General features: G+C 55.3%; 1 long non-coding RNA gene across 1 annotated transcript; it reads left to right on the top strand.

Annotated features, from left to right (window-relative positions):
* Positions 1-3581: 3581 nt before the first annotated feature.
* LOC309618793 lies at positions 3582-20448 on the top strand. Its single transcript, XR_014238622.1, has 3 exons — positions 3582-7435; positions 14493-15115; positions 17122-20448. It is a non-coding gene; the product is annotated as an uncharacterized lncRNA (long non-coding RNA).
* Positions 20449-21595: the final 1147 nt, after the last annotated feature.

Genomic DNA, 21595 nt, shown 5'->3' with positions numbered 1-21595 from the left:
CCCGACTGGAGGGTATCGGGGCTGCATCACGTGGGCTGGAGTTCCCTGGCCCGAGCAGCATAGTGTCCAGAGGAGTCCTGGCCGCCCTGGCCTGTGGCCCGGGAAGGAAGCGAGACCCTGGGACTCCGGGGGACAGGAGAGCAGGTCACATGTGCCACGGGGTGTGTCACCTTCTTGCTGGGCTCTTTACTCTGCCCGCTCCTGCCGGCCGCCAGCAGCGGCCTGCCCACCAGGTCCTCTGCACCCGCCCTCCGAAGGCCTCCCTGCTTAGAATGATCAAGTCCAGATGCCCCAGCTCTGGACCGTCCGGGACCGCAGCCTCTGCCTGATGGGAACCGCGCCCTCCCCTGGACGTGGCCATCTTGTTCACGGCTGTCTTGGGCTCTGTCGGTTTCTCAAGCGGGGGCTGGGGAGGGGCTGGGGGGGAGGTGCTTCCTTCATGCAGAGATGTCCTGGGGAGGGCCATCCCTCCCCATCCCCGGGCAGTGTCGCTGGCACCGCTGGCATAGCCTGTGCCCTGAGGTCGGCTCTGGGGCCCCACGTCTGGTGGGCGGACCTCTCAGCCACAGGGAGACATCTCCGCGGGGGATGCTGAGACCCCCCGCCTGCGCTCCGGGCCCCTGGTGCAGTGCAGGGTGTGAGCAGGGGTGGGGTGAGGCCCAGCCAGAGCCCCTCCCTCGCATCTGGGCTCTTCCAGCTGATGGCTGCCCTGGGTTTTAAAGGCCAGTTTAGCTCAGCTGGAATCACTCACCCCGAGGTAGCAGCCACTGCAGCTGCCTAATCAGTTCAAGGAGAAAAAAATCATTGCAGGGGCCACGGTGTCTGGTTACTTCCCTGATTGTGAGGAGGGCTGCAGGGGTCCAGGTGCCAGGGAGCAGGGGGGCCCCTCCCCCCAGGTGACATTGATGGAGGTCTGGGTGGAGGAAGGGAGAGCCCTCCTGGCCCTGGCGGGGGTGGGGGAGGCACTGCAGAGGCCCTGGGGCTGCCAGTGAGGGAGCTAGGCGGGAAGGAGATGGGCGGACAGGCCTGGAACCTGGAGCAGAGGGGGGAATCGGAGGTGGTGGCTGTGCCGGCTGGGCCATGGGCCGGTACCGCCCTCCTTGTGAGGCAGCTGGGGACACAGGCAGGACCGCGGGGCTCTGTGATTCCCTTTTTGTCAAGCAGGATACACCTGCTTCATTTAAATGAAGGTGAGTTTCTTCAAACTTGAGAAGCACATGTTTTGCTTCTGGACCCTTAATGACCTGCAGAAAAGGAAGGGCCCCCCCCCCCATGGGTGACGCGTCAACTGGGTCCCTCGCCTTCTCCACTGGCCTCAAACTCCCTCAGCTCTGTCGAGAGCGAAGACTGACCCCTTTGAAAATATTGTAAATGTTCTGGCCTCGAGGCCCAGAGCCCCTGGGAGGAGCAGTGGCCAGGTTTGGAGCAGAAAGACTCAGGATGGTTTCTTCCCTGTTCTGGGTCACAGTTTCCCCAGCTGGGACCCATCCCAGCGTCACAACCCCAGTAACGACAGTGTCCTCAGCACCCACTGTGTCCCGGGAGCTGACGAGTGCTTTACGTGGCCACGTAACCGCCTCCCGCGGCTGCTTCCCCTTCCCCGGGGGGCCAAGGGCGTGCCAGGTGGTGCAGCGTGCTCTGGGCCTCCACACAACACTGTCCCCCGCTCCAGAACCCCCTACGGCTCAGCTGTCCAGGACAAAGCAGAGTCTGGGCTCAGGGGCTGGGCCTCCATCTGGAGAAGAGACTCAGGCACTCGGCCTGTGGCAGAAACCGCAGACAAGTCCTGGAAGCCGGAGGGTGGCGGTGGGCAGCCGGCTGACACGGCCCCCAGTCGCCAGGCCGAGGCAGAGGTGTGGGGAGGGGGCAGGAGGGACACTCCCGTCGCCCCCATTCGCCATCCAGGGGGAGCCATGAGTCCTGCGGCCCCAAGGGAAGGTAGGGCTGGAGCCCATGGGATGGGGATGAGGATGCAGGAGCTGGCCGGGTGGGTCCCCTCTAGAGGGAAAGGGGATGAGGGGCCTCAGCTGGAGTGAGGGAGGGCCAGGCCCCTGGGGGTGCCCTGCCCCCTCCAAAGTGTGAGAAAGAGGATGGACATTCCAGCAGAGACTCCAGCCAGCTGAGGAGGCTGGTCCCACGCAGCAAGGCCGAGGTCGTGCCCCCAAGGTCCCCCCACTCTGGCACAGGAAGGAAAGGACTCAGGGTCCCTGGGTGCCTGTGGAGGTGGTGCTGAGGACGGATGAGGCTGTAGGCTGGGGGCTCATCAGGCGACCACCAAGGAGGGGCTGAGTGACCCTGGGGCCGAGTCTGGCTGGGCCGAGGGCGCCTCACCCCCCTGCTGCAGGCATTTGGATCAAACGCAGGGTTTACTTTCTCAGCTTCAATTTTCAAAAAATTAAAACGAGCGCATCTTACCTGACCCCGTGGTCACGTGGGAGGGTGGATGACCAGGCCCCAGCAGACCCAGCGCCTGGTCCGGATGTCTCCTAGGCAGGGATGAGCACGGAGACCCTCTGAAGAGGGGGGGCATCGGCCCCCCTCAGGGAGTGGGGGCATGCTCCTGGGAAGAACCTGAGTTAGAGGCCAAAGAAGCCATTTTAGGTGGAAAGAGACTGAGTTCGTTTTAGCTGTTGATTAAAAGTGATCCAGTTATAGTGAATAATGAACATGTACCTGCAGGTCTGAGTTTTAGCGTATTTACATTTGGTCCTGCCCACACCCAGCCCAGGAGGCCAGGGCTCAGAGAGGGTCACAGGTGAGCCCGGGCCACCCAGCACAGAGGGCTGGGGCCGAGCTCAGCCCCCAGAGCCCGGAGGGGAGAGGCAGCAGGAGGGGCTAGGGGCTGGGAGCCTGGAGGCTGGGGCCTGGTTTACCCCCGACTTGCTGTGACCTGGGCAAAGCCAAGTCTCTGAGCCATTTCCAAGGTTGGTCAGCTTCTGCGAGAAAGGGTTGCAGGAAATAGGGACATTTATTCCACAGCGCGGCTGCTTGGTGGAGGAAGTGGATTTGCTCTGTGAAACAAGGTGGGGCCTGGTGGCAGGAGCCCCAGTGGCCAGAGCCGGGGGCTCTGGAAGCTCTGACGGGGAGCAGGGGCACCCGTCCTGAGGCAACTGTGGGGAAGGAAGCGGAAGGAAGGGCAGGTCCCCTAAACTCCCTCCCAGGCCCCTGGACCAGCACCTCCTGCCCTTTCTCCCAGGCCACTGTGGACAAGGTCGGACCCTGCGTGTCAGCCGGGCTGAGGACCGTGTCCAGCCTTCCTGACCAGCAGAACACCTGCCACTCTCACGACCTCCAAGTGGCTGAGACGTCATCCTGCTTCCGAGTCAGGAGTGTGCTCGGGTCCAGGCGGCCTCGGCCTGTGCCTGACCACCCCCCAGACGCCCCCCACCCCTCCCAGTTCCTGGGGCGCATCTCTCCTGTGTCTTGCTTGCATTTTCCATTCGGAGGGTTTTCTGCACCCAGCCGACCCCCAGCCTCCTTGTGGGGAGTCAGGCCACCGTCTCCCCAGCTCTGTGCAGTCTGAGGGAACGAGGGCAGGTCTGTGCCACCGCGGCCCTGTCCAGGGGGCTGGGCCTCACAGGGGAGAGGGGCAGGCCCGCAGGCTCACAAAGCTGCTTCCCGCGAAGACTAGGCCACAGCTGCGACAAATGACTCTTAAGGATAGAAAAGCACAGAAATAGGAGCCAATCACCTGCCCAGCCAACACCTCGGCCCTGTTGGCAATTTGGATGAAACTTTAAAAGAAAAATTATTGATTCGATTCTGCACAGCTGGCTTGGACCCACAGGCTGGGGCCTAAGGAGGCCGGAAGTGATCGGGGAGTTTATCACGTAGAAGCCAGGAGAGGTGTGGGGCGGAGGAGTACAGGTAGCAGGTGGTGCCGGCCTGTACGGGAGCTGCAGTTCACACAGATGGACACCGGATGGCACCAGAGAACCAGCTCTGGCTGCTCTCACCTTCCGGGGCCGGGGCGGGGCCGGAAGGAGCGAGGCGCCCAAACCACCCCTGCCCCGGGTCCTGGACTCAACGTCCTGGTTCTGGAAACTCCTGTGGGCAGGGCTTGGGCTGTGCACAGAAGGGACCCCAGCTGCTGACAGCTGAGTGGACGGTACCTGAAAGCAGAGGCCTCGTGGCAGTTCGGGCCCCGGGGACAGACCAGGGCAGGAGACTGCAGTCCAGGTGGGCCCAGCTGGGGACGACCAGGTGCTGGGAGACCTAGAGGGTCCCTGTACTCCTGGAGACTCCTCTGTGGCGGCCCAGCCTCGCCTCCTGTCTCCCTGCCTTCACGGGACCCCATACAAACCAGAGGTGCAGATGGGAGCCCTCAGACGTGTTTACAGGCTGACATATTCTTTCAGGGGTCAGATGCCCAGGGGTCTGGCCCCAGGCCAGGGTCGGGGGGGGCAGGGGCGGCGGCCACTCTGGTTGGGCTCCAGCTCTCACCCCTGTGCGAGCTGAGGGTTCATCCCCCCGCCACGACCCAGGCCTCCTGGACCCTGGTGGCATCCGAGCCCCTGACCTCTGACCTAAACAAGGGCTGCCTGCCGCGGACCCATCCTCCTCCGACCTCCTTGGCACTAACTGGCTGAACTCTGACCCTGGTGGGGGGTACCCACTAAGTGAGTGGAAAGAGAGTCGAGAGCAGGGGGAAGGGCCCCATATTCCTGGAGCATCTGCTGGACATGAACCACACCGTCCATCTTCCCACGTGACCATGAGGCCAGGTAAGATGAGTTCGTTTTTTTGTTTGTTTTTTGTTTTTTTAATATATTTTTCTTAACCATATTTGCTTGCTTATTTATTTATTTATTTTTATTTTTGGCTGTGTTGGGTCTTCGTTTCTGTGCGAGGGCTTTCTCCAGTTGCGGCAAGTGGGGGCCACTCTTCATCGCGGTGCGCGGGCCTCTCACTATCGCGGCCTCTCTTGTTGCGGAGCACAGGCTCCAGACGCGCAGGCTCAGTAGTTGTGGCTCACGGGCCCAGTTGCTCCGCGGCATGTGGGATCCTCCCAGACCAGGGCTCGAACCCGTGTCCCCTGCATTGGCAGGCAGATTCTCAACCACTGCACCACCAGGGAAGCCCGAGTTTGTTTTAATTTTGTGAAAACTGAAGCTGAGAGAGCGGAGCCTGGGTTCGGTCCAAATGCCAAAGACCGTGCCCTTCCCACCATCCACAGCCACTGCTCAGGGCAGGGACGGGAAACCCAGAGGCGCATGAGAAAGGAGGCCCCAGTGGTGGGCGACTCGCAGCGAAGCCCCCCGTGGTCCCAGGTCCCCAGTGCGCTGAACAGCCGCCCCCTCCAGGAGGTGAACCTGTGACTGTGCGGAACACCTTAAAGGTGGGGGCAGCTGGGCCTGACGGAAGGAGGGAGCCTGACGGATGGGGGCTGCTGCCAAACATGAGTGGAGCCAGAGACCCTGGACGGTGTGTCTGGCGCTCGAGGGGGCCCGGCCCCCTGCAAGATGGTGGTTTAGGGCACCAGTGGGAGCCACCAGGTGAGTTGAACCCTCTTCCCCATCACCATCCCCCCCCAACACACACACACAACTGGGCCAAGCAGAGAATACAGGCATCTGGGGTTGGGGGGAGGGAGCATGGGAGCCAAGCTGAAGGGATGGGCAGGGGCCCCGAAGGCTGAGACACCCGGGGGATTGAGGGGGCCCCCAGCACAGAATATCGGGCATTGTCTAGGGGTGACTCTGCTCTCACACGTGCTGGGGGCAGGCTGTGCGGCTGGGGTGAACCTCAGGTACAAACAACAGGCATCAGACACCTGAACAAGTGAACTGATACCAAGGAAAGGGGTTAATGTGATGAGAACAAGAACTTAGAACAGGCATAACTGATATCCTTAGACAGAGGTGATAGGACACCGGACCTCAGAAAGGCCAACTAGAGTATTTGGAAAATTAAAATCTGGTCACTTGAAAAAAAAAATAGGCTTAGTGGATGCAGCTGAAGAGCAAATAGACAAGCCAGAAGGTGAACCTGAGGTCGCAGCACAAAAGGGCAAAAGGATGGAAGGCGCAAAATAGAAGTTAGCAGATATGGAGAACACAGTTCATTTCTAGTCCAAAGGAGACAAAAATGCAGGAGGAAACTTCCCAGAGCTGAGAATGAAAATGTCCAGAACTCTGACTCAAAGAGGCCACCAGGGCCACCACTGGGTTGGAACAGGGGGTTGAAGTTTGGCTACATTCTAAATATTTACAGACAAAAACCAGACAGCTTGCAAAAGAATGTAACAAATACTAGAAGCAAGAAGAAAATGTAGTAATTGTCTTCAAATTCTGAGGGAAAATAATTTTGCGCTCAGATATCTATACCCAGCCAAATGTAAGAATAAAAACCCTTCCTGAAGACATGTGAGGCCTCAGATGGTCTGGCATTGAAAACAATTCCTTTTTGAAAATATTACCAATTGATGTACTCTAGCAAGAAGAAAAAGCAATCCAGGAAATGGAATACAAGAAACAATTGATATGGGGACTTCCCTGGTGGTGAAGGGTTTAAGAATCCGCCTGCCAATGCAGGGGGCACGGGTTCGAACCCTGGTTGGGAAGATCCCACATGCCGTGGAGCAACTAAGCCCGTGTGCCACAACTACTGAAGCCCACGTGTTCTAGTGCCTGTGTGCCGCAACTACTGAGCCTGCACTCTAGAGCCCATGAGCCACAACTACTGAGCCCGTGTGCCGCAACTACTGAAGCCTGCACGCCTAGAGTCCATGCCCCACAACAAGAGAAGCCACCGCAGTGAGAAGCCCGTGCTCCGCAGCGAAGAGTAGCCCCCGCTCTCTGCAACTAGAGAAAGCCCGTGCACAGCAACGAAGACCCAACACAGCCAAAAATAAATTTAAAAAATTTAGAAAAAGAAACAATGATGAGCCAGGAACGGACAAAACTTGCTAAATCTAAGGAAGTGTGGACCGCTTAAGAATTAGTAACAATCTGGAACTAAACTCGTAGATGTTAGCAACAAATGAGGTTGGGGTCTGTGGAGCAGAGGGCAGTGTGCTAAAGCTCTCACTGGACATAGGTTCAGAATAAGTCTAGCACTGGTAGAATAAAATTCACTATGTGTGTGAAATGTCAAGGGAAATCTCCATAAAATAGAAATAGAATATATAACTTGCAAACTATTAGAAGGAAAAGCTGAAATGGAAAAAATGAAATCAATCCAGTAATTACTAGGACAGAGTGAAAAACAAAGCATAGGAAATAGAAAACAAAAGTGACACCAGGAATAGGATCAAACATTTCTGTAGTTGCAATAAATGTGAATGTGTTAAATTTGCCTATTCAGGAAAAAAATCTCCACAGATAAAAGCCAAGATCCCATCTTCAAGAGACATGAATAAGTGATAGCGACCCAGGACGGTTTCATAGCAGAAGGGAAAAGACATCCTAAAAGAAGTCCTAACAAAAGGAAATCGGTGAGTGTGCATGAGGATCAGAACAGAAATCAAAGGAAAAATATTTTAAAAGGGACAAAACTGGATTCATGCTGCTGAAAGAGGCAACCTGCCAGCAAAATAAAGGTTATGGAAAGTTGTGCCCCTAACAACATAATTTCAATATGTTTAAAACAAAAACTGGTAGAACTATAAAGAGAAATGGTCCATTTCACAGAGAGGGAGGCTTTCATTCGTTTTCCTTAGCAACTGACAGATCAGAGAGGCAACATAAGGACTATATGTATACAAACAGTTCAAAAAGACGTTGCATTATTTTCAAATACACACAGATGGACTGGTCATAAAATTGAAATATTGAAAAAGGAGAGATAAAGCCAGTTATTCTGTAGACAATACAACCGTCTCCTTGGAAAAAGGAGAAAGAATCAGTGGCTGAGCTCAGCAGGGTTGTTGGATTGCAGTGTCAGGTGCGGGAACCACTGCTCCCGGCAGAGGGACCGGGAGGAGGTGACATTGGGAAGGCAGGGGAGCCGGGCTGGGAGAAGGGACCCAGACGGCAGAGGGGGGCGTCTTCCCTCTGAGCAGGTGAGGGCTGGGGGTGGCGGTCTCGGTGTGGGGAGGGTGCAGCGCCGGTGAGTCTGGTCTTGCCGACCTCCACTGGGTACCTCCCGAGCAGTTTACACAAGTCACTCTTAACGCCCACTGCGAGGATGGGAAGCCTGGGTGCACACAGGTCCAGTGGGTCACAGCAGGGCCGGGGCTGGGACTTGGGCCCATCCGCTGCCAACACAGCTATGCATCACTCAGCCACACGGAGCTCATGAATCACCGTAAGCGGTGCTCTCAGTGCTGCTCTGGGTCCCCTCTGGGGAGAGGGTCCAGCGGTTTTATTTGATCCTCTAAGAAGTTTATGATCTAGAAAACATGAAGAATCCCTGACTCATGTGTTGGGATACTTTCCAGAACTGGAAACAAGGGACTCCGAGAGCCAGGCATGGGGGTAAAGGGGCGCAGATTCCCTTGGGGCCCCGGAGCCTGGGTGAGAGGTCCTGGATTGACTGCCCTGGCCCTTGTGACGCGCCTGCGGGTCAGGACAGGACATTCAGGGCAAAGAGGCAGACTCTCCAGAGATTGTGTCTCTAGTCCAACCCTGTCGTTTCACAAATAAGGCCTCTGAGTCACCCGTGGTCCTTCAGCCAGTGAGTGGCTGCCCTGACCTCGGTGGTCCGGCCTCTCCTCCAGTGACGTGACTCCCAGGGCAGAAGGCGGGGCCCAGTGCCACCCAGGGGCCTTCAAGGCGACAAAGGGACCCCAAGACGGCAGCCTGGGGCCAGATGGTGTCACTTGGGTTGTTTTTTTTTTTAATAGTGGTAAAATACATGTAACATTTACCGTTTTAACCGAGTAAAAACGCACAATTCCATGGCATTAGGTACATCGGACCAGCACCGCTCTCTAGTTCCAGAACCTTTCCATCATCCCAAATCCATTCTCCCCTCCGCCAGCCCTGGGAAACCACCCAGCTGCTTTCCGTCTCCGTGGATTTGCCTGTTCTGGACGTTGCACAGGAGCAGAACCAGGCCTTCGGAGCCTGTCTTGTTTCACCTGGGTTCAGCCACGCCGCAGCAGGTGTCAGAACTCCATCCCTTTTTATGACCAAATCACATTCCACCGCAGGGATATGCCACACTTTACCCACCATCCTGGTGAGACACCCGGGCTGTTTCCGGCTTTAGGCTGCTGGGCGCAGAGCTGCTCTGAGCGCTGGGTACAAGTTTTCGGTGGAGCACCTGCTCTTGCTTCTTTTCAGTGTAAACCCAGGAGTGAGACTGTCGGGTAACGTGGTGACTCTAGGCCGATTTCCATGGCAGGGTAGGTCTCGCTGGTCCTTCCTCTCGGACCCGGGCGCTCCCCTGGGTCCCAGACCCACTGCCCACGTCCACATGACCCTGGCCTCCCAGGGCATCGTCTCTTTCCCAGGTCGGCTCCACCCGTGCCCCACCTCCCTCTGACACTGACACACCCTCTGCTCAGCGCCCCTGGGTCCCAGGTGATGGGTGAGTCCTGGCCTCAGGGTGGCCCCTGGGCCGAGGTCACGAGGGCAAGCGCGGTACACCTACGGTGCGCTGTGGTCTAACTACACGCTCCATCCTGTTCAATCCTCAGAGCAAGCCCGTGACGCAGACGCTAACACTGTGTCTCGTTAGGGCTGCCAGGCCTCCACAGCCCAGGCTTCACGCAGGTTGGGGTGATCTCTGAGGGCAGAAGGCGGAAGGGGTCATCAGTGTGCCCAGGCCTGTTCTGGGTGCAGGATCGTGCTGGGAAGGCCAGGCCCCGTCCCTGCCTTCCTAAGCACGGGCCATACACGCAAGGGAGAAGGTGGACATTCAAACTGGGACCAGAGGAGGTCGCTGGGGTCGGCGGGGAGAGATAACACGTGAAGACCCTGGGCAGGAGGGCTGAAAGAAGGCCCGGGTGGCTGCAAGTGTAGACAGGGTTAGGAGCCGGTGGGGCAGGGACAGAGGTGGACACAGCCTCCACCTGCCCCAACCTCAGCTTGTTATGGTCCTCGGGCCACCAGCCTCTTGTGACAGTGACCCGCCCGCACCCTGCTCCCCTGGGTGACCATACACGTCTCCCAGGTCAGCGGCTGCCTTGCTAGGCCTCACGTGCACTCAGCACAGGGCCTGGTCGGCGTCCGGTGAGCGTCTTCAGGGCGGATAAATAAATAGGTGTTCGGATCAACCAACCAACCCCGCAGAGAGACAAAAACCAGGATTAGGTGAGGCCAAGGGCGCTGTGTTCCTGCTTTAATCCTGAACTCCTGGGAGGGGTAGGGCAGCCCCTCTGGGGCGGGGGGCTTCCAGATGGCAAGGGGTGTACTTTAAGGAGCCAGACACTGACAAAGAGAAAATTGGTCTCCACGGTTCTCCTAGGAGGTGAAGCAACTTCTTGAAAACTTGGAGGGCTTCCTGGAAGAGGCAAGCGCACTCCCCCTGGAACCCAGAGACCCAGCCTATTGCCCTTCCAGCAGGGGCTCCCCTCCCCTGGCCCCAGGCCTGGGAAGGAGCCACAGGAAGTGGTAAAGCGTAGCGGGCCCAGCTCAGGGACATTGGTTTATTCATCAGGCTTCACTGCTTACCCAAGGTCTGCACCCTTCAGCTGAATATTCAGGCCGGCCCCCGGCTTAGCTCTGCCTGCGTCTGTGCAGCTCTATTTTTACAGCCGTGGGGATGGCTGACAAAAACATTTAAAAAGACACAAAAGTTTAAAAATGTAAAAGCTGGATACCAGCTGTTTTGTTCGGAAAGCAGGATCACACCTGCATTCTGTCTCACTGAGCGGCATCCTACCCCCTGCCCCCCAGCCCCAGCCCGAGGGCCCAGGGGCTCAGGAGAGCCCGCTCACGCCCCGCTTTACCCCTCGCCCCCTGTGGGTCCCTGCCAAGCCCCTTCCCCTCCTGTGCCTCGGTTTCCACCCTGTGAAAAAGAGGAGTTTGGACGAGTTGATTCTCATTCGCCCTGGGCGATTCAAGAAGTTCCCCTGCAGTGGTGGGGGGGAGGCAGGCCGCAGACCTGCAGCGCGGATCCGGGCAGGAGGCTTCCTCTCTCCAAGCCCAGCTTCCTCGTCTGCTCCCTCACCGCGGCCCACACAGCCCCCAGCTCTCTCCGTGGCGCTGATGCCAGTCACTCCTTGGCTGACTGGCACCTCCCAGCATCCTGCCCAGGTCAGGGGACTTTCCCCCGAGTGAGACGGAAACGTGCTTCCTGAGCCCCTGGCCGCCAGGCTCCCACGCCTGGACTTGGCTCGGCCAGGCACACGACCCGCGTGAGATACTGCAGGAGCTGGTGGGCGTGGCCGCCAGGGTCCAGAGTTACCAGCGGTCACGTCCAGCCCCAGGCCCTGTTCCCTTGGGCTGTGATTGGAGAGAGCGCTGGCCTCCCTGCAGGGCCCAGGCTCGGCTCTATCCTTCAGTAACTCTCTCCTATGCCTAAACTGTCTGGCTTGGAGCCCACTGTTTGCAGCTGAGAACCTCCCTCACCCCGCCCCCATTTCAGTGAAGGGCAGCAGCCCGAGTCCAGCAGCGTCCTGGCCTCCCCTCTCCCTTTGTCCTGTCCAGGTCTCACCCATCATTCTACTTCCTAAACAGCTCTCCACCCCATGGCCAGGCTTCAAGCCAGGCCACCAGCCCCCTCACCTCTAGACCCTTCCCGAGTTGTCCACGCAGACCCCGAGTGAACTTCCTGAAATGTGACCGGGGTCAGACTGCCCCTGCTGAAACCCCAGGGCCTGTCCACCCAGCTTGTGGGCTTGGCGGGGAAGCCAGTGCCAGCCCTGCCCCTCCTTCCCCCTGCCTCGTGCAGGTGCGCTTTCTCCTATCTGGAGCGAGATTCCACCCTTTCTCCTCCCACCCCTACTTTGCCTTCAGCTCTCAGCTTCTGGGGAAGTCACTTTGGCCTTTCCTCTCAGGGGTCATCTCTCCCTGCCTTTAAAACCTCCTGTGCTTCTGGGCCTCTTGTCTTCCTCACTTGCAAGCTGTGTGACCTCGGGCAGGTTACCGGATCTCTCTGGGCCTTAGTGTCTTTGTTTGTTCATTTTCAAAATAAGGTTAACAATGTTTGCCCCTCCGGATTCAGCCTCCTCCACGTCCACTCTGCTGTGGTTCTGGACACAGACCCACCTGGCTGCTTTTCCAGGGCCTCTGTCTTCCGTGGGAGGTGCTGTCAGAGAGCAAGGGAGGGGGGAGGGAGGGGGCGGCTGGGGGTCTCTTCCTGGCCCCCTCCTCGCCTCGGGCCATGAGTGTCACCGAAGGGCAGCCCTAGGGGTGGCAGCAGCTGCCACTGTGGCTGCCCTTTGGGGGCCTCTCCGTTTCCCCACGGCTCTGAGAGACATTGTAAATAGGGGCTTTGTCAGGAGGGCTCCTTGGAGCCCTCGGCAAACTCTGTTTCTACATCCTAGGATGCTGAAGGTGAAACGGTGATCATGCCCTTGGCTTGCCTTGTTTCTGCTCATGTTACTTCCCTCTGAGGTCACACTGTCTTCTTGTTTCTCAAGTGCTGATTTCCTTGTCTATTTCTGGCAACAGACTGATCTGAAATGCACAGGCTTTTCTCAGCTGCATCCCCAGCACACGGTCGGCAAGAGCACTTGATGAGTTACGATCCCCAGTTGCCTGTGTGCCGTACTGTCGTGGTGCCAGGAAGAGAGGCAGGGGTGCCCACAAGCCCCCATTGTGCAGTTGCTCAGGTTGTGCACTGAAAAACTTGCCTGGCCCACGGAACACAGGGAGCTGAAATCAGCCTGTGCTCTTTCCACCAAGCTGCACTTGGGAGAAAGAGGTGTCTTTCCTAAAGTGCTCACAGGGGCTGCATGAACGAGTGGGTCTTTACCCCAAAACCTGGTTTTTACTCATTTACACAGAAGACTCCATCTTCCCGCCTGTGTTCTCCCTCCCAGCCCCCTGGGCACCTCCCTTTTCATTATGTCCCCTCTGCCTTCCAGGAAGCCAGCAGCTCCCCTGGGAAGTGCTGTGGCCTGAGAGAGGCCTGCAGGAACAGGTGGGGACAGGATCTCCAGGAAGGTCTCCGGCCCCCTGAGCTCAGAGCCGCTGATCTTCCAGATTAAGGCGGGGGCAAGTGGTCAGGCCAGGAGAAACCAGCCACGGATGGCTGCAGAGATAATGGCCCTGGGCGCAAAGTGGACTCAAAGGGGCCTGAGAGGCAATAAGCACAGAGCCCCCGCTACTCCCCCCCCACTCCAGCCCATTAAACTCAGGACGGCGGCTTAAACCAAATCCCATCTTAATGAGCTCTATTTAGAGTCTGCTGAATATAAACTGTTCCATAAAGAGAAAAAAAAAAAAATCCCAACAATCCAGGCAAGAGAGCAGCTCCTAGCGGGAGTGAAGGGCGGGCAGTCGATGCCCCCGGGGGCAGCCCCACCATTAGGAATTAGGAGTTGGTGAGTCAGTGTCCCAGCCCCCCACTGGGCAGAGAAGCAGTTGTCAGCAGGGTTGCACCCCGGTTCCTCACAGCTCTTCCCCACTCATCAGCACCAGCCGTTGCTGGCTGGGCTCACGTCCTGTTCCCTCCTCAGGATCCCCTTCTTTCTTTCAAATGGACTTGCCCCCAGGGCCTTGATGCTGCTTTTGGCGGAACCTGAACTAAGACATATGGTCAAGGAGGTCCCACAAATACTCCAGGAAGAGGGATGTATAATTTAGATTAAGGTGCTGGGAAAACTGGCTTTCTTTACTGGCAAATAGTTATTGAGTGTCAATTACTGGGAGTGAAACAATGAATAAGACAGTCTCTACCCTCAAGTCACGTACAGTCTAATGGAGTTTGGTCCAAAGCAGAAAACACCTCCCTGTCATCTTATTATCTGTGGCTGCACACGCACACGCACACACACGCCCGCAGAGTAAACATACTCCTAAACCCTCTTATAGTGGGTACCAGAGACTGTGATGGGAAATAAGCCTGGGTTCAAATTCGGGCACCATAAAACCTTTAACTAGTAAGGAGACTGAATCAGAAACCAAAAGTCTCCCAACGAAGAAGGATCCTGGACCAGATGGCTTCACTGGTGAATTCTATCAAACATTTAAAGTAGTAATACCAGTCCTTCTCAAACTCTTCCAAAATATTAAAGAGGAGGGAACACTTTCTAACTCATTCCATGAGACCAGCATTACCCTGATAGCACAACCAGGCAAAGACACACAAGAGAAGAAAACTACACACCAATATCCCCTATGAACATTGATGCAAAAATCCTCACAAACCGAACTCGGCAGCATATCGAAAGGATTATACATCATGACCATGTGGGATGTATTCCTAGAATGCAAGGGCGGTTCAGCAGATGAAAATCAATGACGTAACACACCACGTTAATAGAATGAAGGAGGGAGAATCACATGCTCGACTGGTGCAGGAAAAGCGTTGACAAAATTCAATTCCAATGGTCAGTGAGACCCAGGTGGAAACCTGCTGAGGATCTGTGGGAAAGGTTTTCCTTTGCTAATAGAGGTGCTGCCGCTTCCTTCTTCTTTATCTTTCTCCCTGGAAAGGGCACGTAGGGCCAGAGGCGGGGCGGGCATCTTTTACGCAAAAAGTCTGACCTTCGTGGATGCTCAGCGTAGGAGGCTGAACCACGCTCCTTCTGCCCCGAAGACGTCCGTGTCCTAATCCCCGGAACCTGGGAATATGTTATCGTACATGGAAAAGGGGACTTTGCAGGTGTGATCAAGCTGAGGATCTTGGGATGGGGTGAGTAGCCCGGATGATCCAGGTGGGCCCAATGTCATCACAAAGGCCCTTATAAGAGGGAGGCAGGAGAGTCAGAGTGGCAGGAGGTGTGAGGTCAGAGGGCTCTGAGGATGGAGGAGGGGCGGTGAGTCAGGAATGCCTGTGCCTCCAGAAGCTGGAAAAGACAGGAAACAGATCCTCCCTGGGGGCCTCCAGAAGGAAAACAGACCTGCCCTCGTGTTGGTCTCTGGCCTTCAGAATTGAATGGAGACATTTTTGTCTTAAATCTCTTAAGCCACCTGTTGGCCGGGCCCTGTGCGTGTCTGCTCTGCCTCGGTCTCAGTTGCCTTTGGTGTCATGTCTCCTTTGTCTCTTCCGACCTGGAAAAGCTCCTCAGTCTCCTCTTCTGTTTCGTGAATTTGACTTTTCGAAGAGCACTCGTCAGGTGGGTTTTTTTTTTTTAATTAATTAATTAATTAATTTTTATTTTTGGCTGCATTGGGTCTTCGTTGCTGCGCTCGGACTTTCTCTAGTGGTAGCGAGGGGGGGCTACTCTTTGTTGCGGAGCACAGGCTCTAGGCACACGGGCTTCAGTAGTTGTGACTCATGGGCTTCAGTAGTTGTGGCTCACGGGCTTTAGAGCGCAGGCTCAGTAGTTGTGGCACACAGGCTTAGTTGCTCCGCGGCATGTGGGATCTTCCCGGACCAGGGCTCGAACCCGTGTCCCCTGCACTGGCAGGCAGATTCTTAACCACTGCACCACCAGGGAAGTCCCTCGTCAGGTGTTTTGTAAAATGTTGCTCGATTTGGGTTCATCTGCTGCTTTCTCAGGATCAGATTGAGGCTGTGCGTTATTGGAAAAATGGCACAGAAGTGGTGACATGTTGTCCTCAGTGTCTCGTATCAGGAGGGACGTGACACCGCGTCCCATTGCTGGGGGCACTAACTTTGACCACTAGTGATCCTGCTGTCCGCCAGGTCTCCACTGTAAAATTATTGTTTTTTCCTCTGTAATTAATAAATATTTGGGGGGGAAATAGTTTGCTACCATGCAAATCTTGTTTCTCCTTAAACGTTCTCCCACTAATTTTAGCATCCATGGTGGACCTTGCCTGCAGCAGTGATTTCCGCCATTCTCCTGTGACCTGCCATGTCCCTCATGCCTGCCACATTTATTGAGTAGAGCTCTCTGGAAGGAAAACTGTCCCTTCTTCCTCATTTACTTGTGCAATTATTAGTTTATATCAGTATGGACGCATGGATGTTGATTTTATTTGATGAGTTAAAATACAACATTACTTCTCTTTACCTTGTTTTGTTGCTGAAATCTCAGAGCCAGTGTGGCTGAGGGCTGTGTGTAGGTGTCTGTTTGCATGAAGGTCAACCAATCAAGCCGCTGTCCGTCCATGCGTTCGTTCACTCAACAAGCATCACTGCGCGGGCGCTGCTGGAGACCGAACAGCGAGGAAAACGGGAGAAGTTGCCTCCTGTTCTCATGAGCAGTGGGGGGGCGGGTGCTGTTTATTCCAGGCAGCTGCTGAGGGTCTAGATTTTTTTTTTTAATCAAAACCAAAGTAGGCCAGTGTGTCTCCCCCACAAAAGGTTTCTGTGGGGGGCAGTGGTTCAGGCTAAATCAGGGCAGCCTGGTACCCGCGTTTATTTAAAGCAAGATGACTCTTCACCTGTTTGCATGACCCAGTAACACGTTTCTATCTTCGTCCCGTTCAACAGAAGCAGTTCTGTTAGAATCCTGGCCTTCAGAGTCACCTAGCTCAGCGACTTTCAGACCGGGGTCCCAGGGCTCCCCTGGGTGCTGGGGGCACCTCAAGGGGTGGGGGTCCGAGAGCCAGCGGCTTCTCAGCCTCTCTTCTTCAGCAGAGCGACTCCCCTCTCACCCGTTTTATGAACCGGGCTTCCAGCCAATGTTTTATCGGAAGAACGGGTTCTGGTGCTAAAAACCAGAGTTGGATGCCCCCCACCCCTGTCGTCCTTTGTGAGGAAAGGAAGCAATGTGGTTAAGAGTCCAGACTTGGGTGGATTTCAGCCCTGCAACTTGTGACTTCAGGGACCTCTGGGTCTCAGTTTCCTCATCTGTAAAGTGGGTGACAGCTGCAATTCCCACCTTAGTGGGGCTTTTGTGAGGACTAGATAGCAGATTCTGTGATAGGCAAGAGCATACACCTGTTTTAAATTTCTAAATTAAAAAAAATGACAAACGTGACCCATCTTCTTCAAAACACTCAAATAGAATACTACAAAAGAACCCAAAACTACCTAGAAGATTCCCAGCCGCACTCCCAAGAGGAACTACAGTTAACACAGCTTACTGTACATTCTTCCAGACTGTGTTCTATGCACTTGCAAATTTATAATAGTCATGTTTAGAAATGCTTTGTACCCACATGGAATTTCACTGTACATCCTGCCTTGCACTTTGCTTTTTCCACTTAGTCACCCACCGGGGGCGAGTTTCTTTGCCAGGACCTGGAGCCGGACCACGTCCCTCCCAGTGGCTGCCAGGTACCCACCTCGGGAAAGCGCATCATTGTTAGCCGACCCCCAGCTGAAGGACATTAGGTGCTTTGCAAGTTGTTGCTCACAAACAATGCTGAGTGTTCCTATTTACGCACATTTCTTTGGCTTCTTGTGCTTCAGGAGAAGCTCATAGAGCTCATTCGTTTCTTTGATTATTTGTGACGCTGTGCATGTGTCCCCGGGTTTCCTGACCATTTGTAGCTGTTTCTACTGCCTGGTTGCATCTTTTGTTCCAAATGAGGAAACTGAGGCTCAGAGAGTCTGGCGACTCGTCCACGTTTATAAAACCCATCTCTCTCCACCACGCTTAGTGCCGTCCGTCGTGTTCGCAGCTCAGCCTCTGTTCGCTTCTCTTTTGATAAAATCACACCTGTCTTAGGTCAGACTCCCACAGACACAGATGCTGAGTCAAAGATTCAAGGCCCTCGGGAGAAACCTGCCGGGGAGTGAAAGCAGGGGGGAGACCAGGGTGAGGTTTTAGGGGGAGCCCTGCAGCAACAGGGGATCACGCCTCCCCGTCTGTCCTGCCCGAGGCCAGGGAGCCCGGCGTCACTCTTCCCTCCCCAGTGGGTCACGGCCAGGGGCTGCCCTGGGAAGGGGCTCAGAGTGCGCGGCCCCGGGCGGGTCTGGGAGGGGCGCACCCGTTTCAGCCCAGCTCAGTTCGCTGGGGCCTCAGGAGGGAGCCCTGCAGGGCTTAAGCCGTTAGCACGTTCTACTCCAACGCTCACCCCCAAATGACTGATTTATGGTTGGGCCCACGATACAATTTCTGCCAGTGGGAGTCGCCCGGGCTCTGTCTGGGGAGAGAAGAACAGGATGTGGGTGCGACCCCTCCTTCCGCTAGTGAACACGCTGCAGGCGGAGGGGCGGCACTGCTGGGTCCCGGGGAGTGTGAACAGCCCACCCGGCGGGACGACGCCGAGCTGTGCCCACGACTCACGCCCCCGACGGCGGCTGAGCAGCCCTGTCGCGCTGAATCTTCGAGGAACCACGGTGTCGTCGGGTCTCTTGCTTGGGCCAAGGTGGTGGGTCTGAAAAGGTGCTCCCTGTGGTCTCTGCTTCTCCCCGATGAATGTGTTTCTTCACCCCTCGTATTCCCAAGAAGTTGTTCCCCCCGGTTTCTCTCCCACTGTCCTTTCTTTTTTTTTAAATTTAATTTAATTTTGGTTTTGGCCGCACTGCACGTGCAGCACGCGGGATCTTAGTTCCCTGACCAGGGGTGGAACCTGGGCCCCCTGCAGTGGAAGTGCGGAGTCTTAACCACTGGACCGCCAGGGCAGCCCCTCCACTGCCCTTTCTTAGGTAGGCACCAGCGCTGGTTCTGGTTTAAGCTCCTCCTTCCGTCTGGAATGCCCTGGAAACCTTGCTCCCACCTTCCAGACCTGCCACAATGGCCCCTCCTCCAAGAAGTCTTCCTTCATTCCCCGTGAGGGACAACCTCTCCTCCTCAGTCACCCTTCGCACTCGCTGGTACACTCGGGGCATTCGCGGTCCCAGCCGTGTTGCCCACCATCGGCACTCCAAGGTCCCGGGGGACCAGGCCCAAGCCGTCTCTTCTCTCCTTCCCACCCCGCCTTGCCGACCAGGTGGCTTCTCACAGAACAGGCCCCAAATGGGTTGTTTTCCTCTCTCCCACTTTGGGTTTATGCGGCCCTGCCCGTGACAACAAGGGGCAACACCTGGGTTAGGCGATCAGGAGGAATCAGCTGCCTAAGTGCGGCCCAGAGCTTCCCAGGCCTCCAAAAGCACAGAGCAGCCGACTGTCTACATTTCCCAGGCTTGCCGTAAGGACGGATGGAAAAGCACATCCAGGGGTCTGTCCCAGGATCATCCCCATGGGAGGACTATCTCATTTCCTCTCCAAGCCCCGCTCGTCACCTCCGAGCACCGGCTCCGACTCAGCTGGCGTTTATCTGCCTGTGAAAAGCCAGGAATTATGAGGAGGCGGCGAGGGCTGTGCCTCAGACACTTAAGCTGGTTCTACCACCGGACACAGCTGTTCCGGCCATGCGTGCGGGCGCGTGGGCCAGAGGTTCAGAGGGAGCGCGCCGCACTGAGACTTTCACGTTCCCCGTGAACCGGCAAAGCAAGGAGGGGTGATGGACACAGCTCCCGGGAGGCCCAGCGCCCGGGAACTCGGGGTGCTGTCTGCGGGGAGCACGTCCGTCCTCAGCCTGTCTCCTGGCCCTGTGGACTCTCACGCAGTAACGGAAGGCGGGCATAAGTCCCCTCCCCCATGCTTGCTATGTAAGAAAAGGGGCCTCCAGGGAGCTCACAGTTTAGACAGAGAAAACTGTATATATGTAGGAAAATAAAGGCATGTGAAAACTAGCCACCTTCTCTAACTGCTTAAAAGGGCTGGGCTTAGCTGAGAGCTTCACATAAAGGTGAACAGTCGACCACCAAAGTGATTCCAAAAGGAGTTCCTTTATGAACGTGGATCTGTACCTGCTTTCCTCTGAGCCCCACAGGACTGCCTCTTGGTCTTTTAGGGGAGAAGAGAACGCATCCGGAGAAGGGGTGGTCTTAATAGTTTCAGTGTACAGGTCTCTCACCTCCTTGGTTAAATTTATTCCTAGGTATTTTATTCTTTTGATGCAATTGCTGACGAGATTGTTTTCTTCATTTCTCTTTCTCTTCGTTCGTTATTGGTGTACAGAAATGTAGCAGATTTTTGTATATTGATTTTGAATCCTGCAACTTTACCGAACTCATTGATGAGTTCTACTAGCTTTCTGGTGGCATCTTTAGTATTATCTATATATTATATCTTGTCATCTGCAAAGAGTGACAGTTTTACGTCTTCCTTTCTGATTTGGATGATTTTTATTTCATTTTCTTGCCTAATTGCTCTAGGTAGAACTTCCGACACTACGTTGAATAAAAGTGGAGAGAGTGGACATCCTTGTCTTGTTCCTGATCTTAGAGGAAAAGCTTTCAGCTTTTCACCATTGAATATGATGTTAGCTGTGGGCTTGTCATATACGGCCTGTATTATGTTGAGGTACATTCCCTCTGTATCCACTTTGTTGAAAGTTTTTATCCTAAGTGTATGTTTAAGGGAAGGATATTCTCACACAGGCTGCAACATGGATGAACCTTAAGGACATTATGCTCAGTGAAATGCAGAAGGACAAATACCGTCTGATTCCACTTAAGTGAGGTCCCTGGAGTCGTCGGATTCGTAGAAACAGAAAGTAGCAGGGTGTGGGGGGTGGGCAGGGGAGGGGGTGGGGCGTTAGTGTTTAATGGGGGCAGTTTCAGTTTGGGGAGATGAAAGTGTTCTGCCGATGATGGTAGTGATTGTTGCATTGCTCCGTGAATGCATTTAATTCCACTGAACTGTTCGCTCAAAGATGGTTCAGATGGTAAGCTTTACGTTATGTAAGTTTTACGACAATTAAAAATTAAATCCAGTCTTTGAAATTAGCCAGGTGTTTTTCTAAATGCCACGTTGTTTTGGTGCTGCTTTATGTGGAGTGTTTGATACGACACAAAAACACATTTGGAAAAGAAGATTAATCTTGCTGACGTTTAATTGGGCTCAAGGCAGAAGCCTGGGTCTTTCAGTCTTGTCCAAAGTGCCTTGGTCCTCCTGCTGGCATGATGCCCTAACTGCAAGCAAGGCACTAGGATTCCTTCTAATGCCCAGGCAGCCCTGATGGGAATTTGGTGGGAATGGACAAGTATCTCACGGCACGTGTCTGACGCAGGGCTGCTGGCTTGTTGGCTGGCATCGCCGACTGGGTCTGAGAGGTGAGGGATTCTTTGCTTTCAGCGCAATCCCCCGCGAAAAGGGACTAGCCCGGCTTGCTCTGCTTGTGGAAGGACCAGGAGAATCTACTCCCCACAGATTTTTGGTAGCTGTATATTCTCTTTGGCTTCTGCCTAGAGGAGCAAAATAAACAGAAACTTGGAGAAAACAAACACAAAAACAGGGCGGGGCAAGTGCTGACCCGGTCACTTGGCAGGAGGCTGTTTGGAGCCAAAACCCTTGTCCTGCACTTTCCTCCCTGGCCCTGAAATCACAAACAACCCTTTGGCCGGGGTTCTAACGAGCTTCTGATGAGCACAGCCCATGCTTCTGACACAGAAAACACAATTAGACACGCACAGGTGCCCGTGAAATGCCCGGCTAGGTGGCAGGCACTCGGCTCCCTGAGGACTCCATCCTGGGCTTTCTCAGGAAGAAGCCCGGGCTCCTGGGCCCGTGAGGGTGGTGGAAGCTGATAGCAGGGAGAGAACATCATGTTTGGGTTTCGAGCCCTGGGCCAGGCCCAGACCACCAGGGCAGCGAGAGAGAAAACAGCGTGTGCGTGGATGCTTCAGGGCCAAAGAACCGGGTGAAACGTGACGGTGGTGGGACCCAGGGGCCACTTGGGGAAAGTGA

The sequence above is a fragment of the Balaenoptera borealis genome, assembly GCF_965194805.1.
Source record: "Balaenoptera borealis genome assembly, chromosome: 20".
Classification (NCBI taxonomy): Eukaryota; Metazoa; Chordata; class Mammalia; order Artiodactyla; family Balaenopteridae; genus Balaenoptera; species Balaenoptera borealis.
The sequence above is the reverse complement of the archived record's forward strand: the minus strand, read 5'-3'. Positions and strand labels throughout refer to the sequence as shown.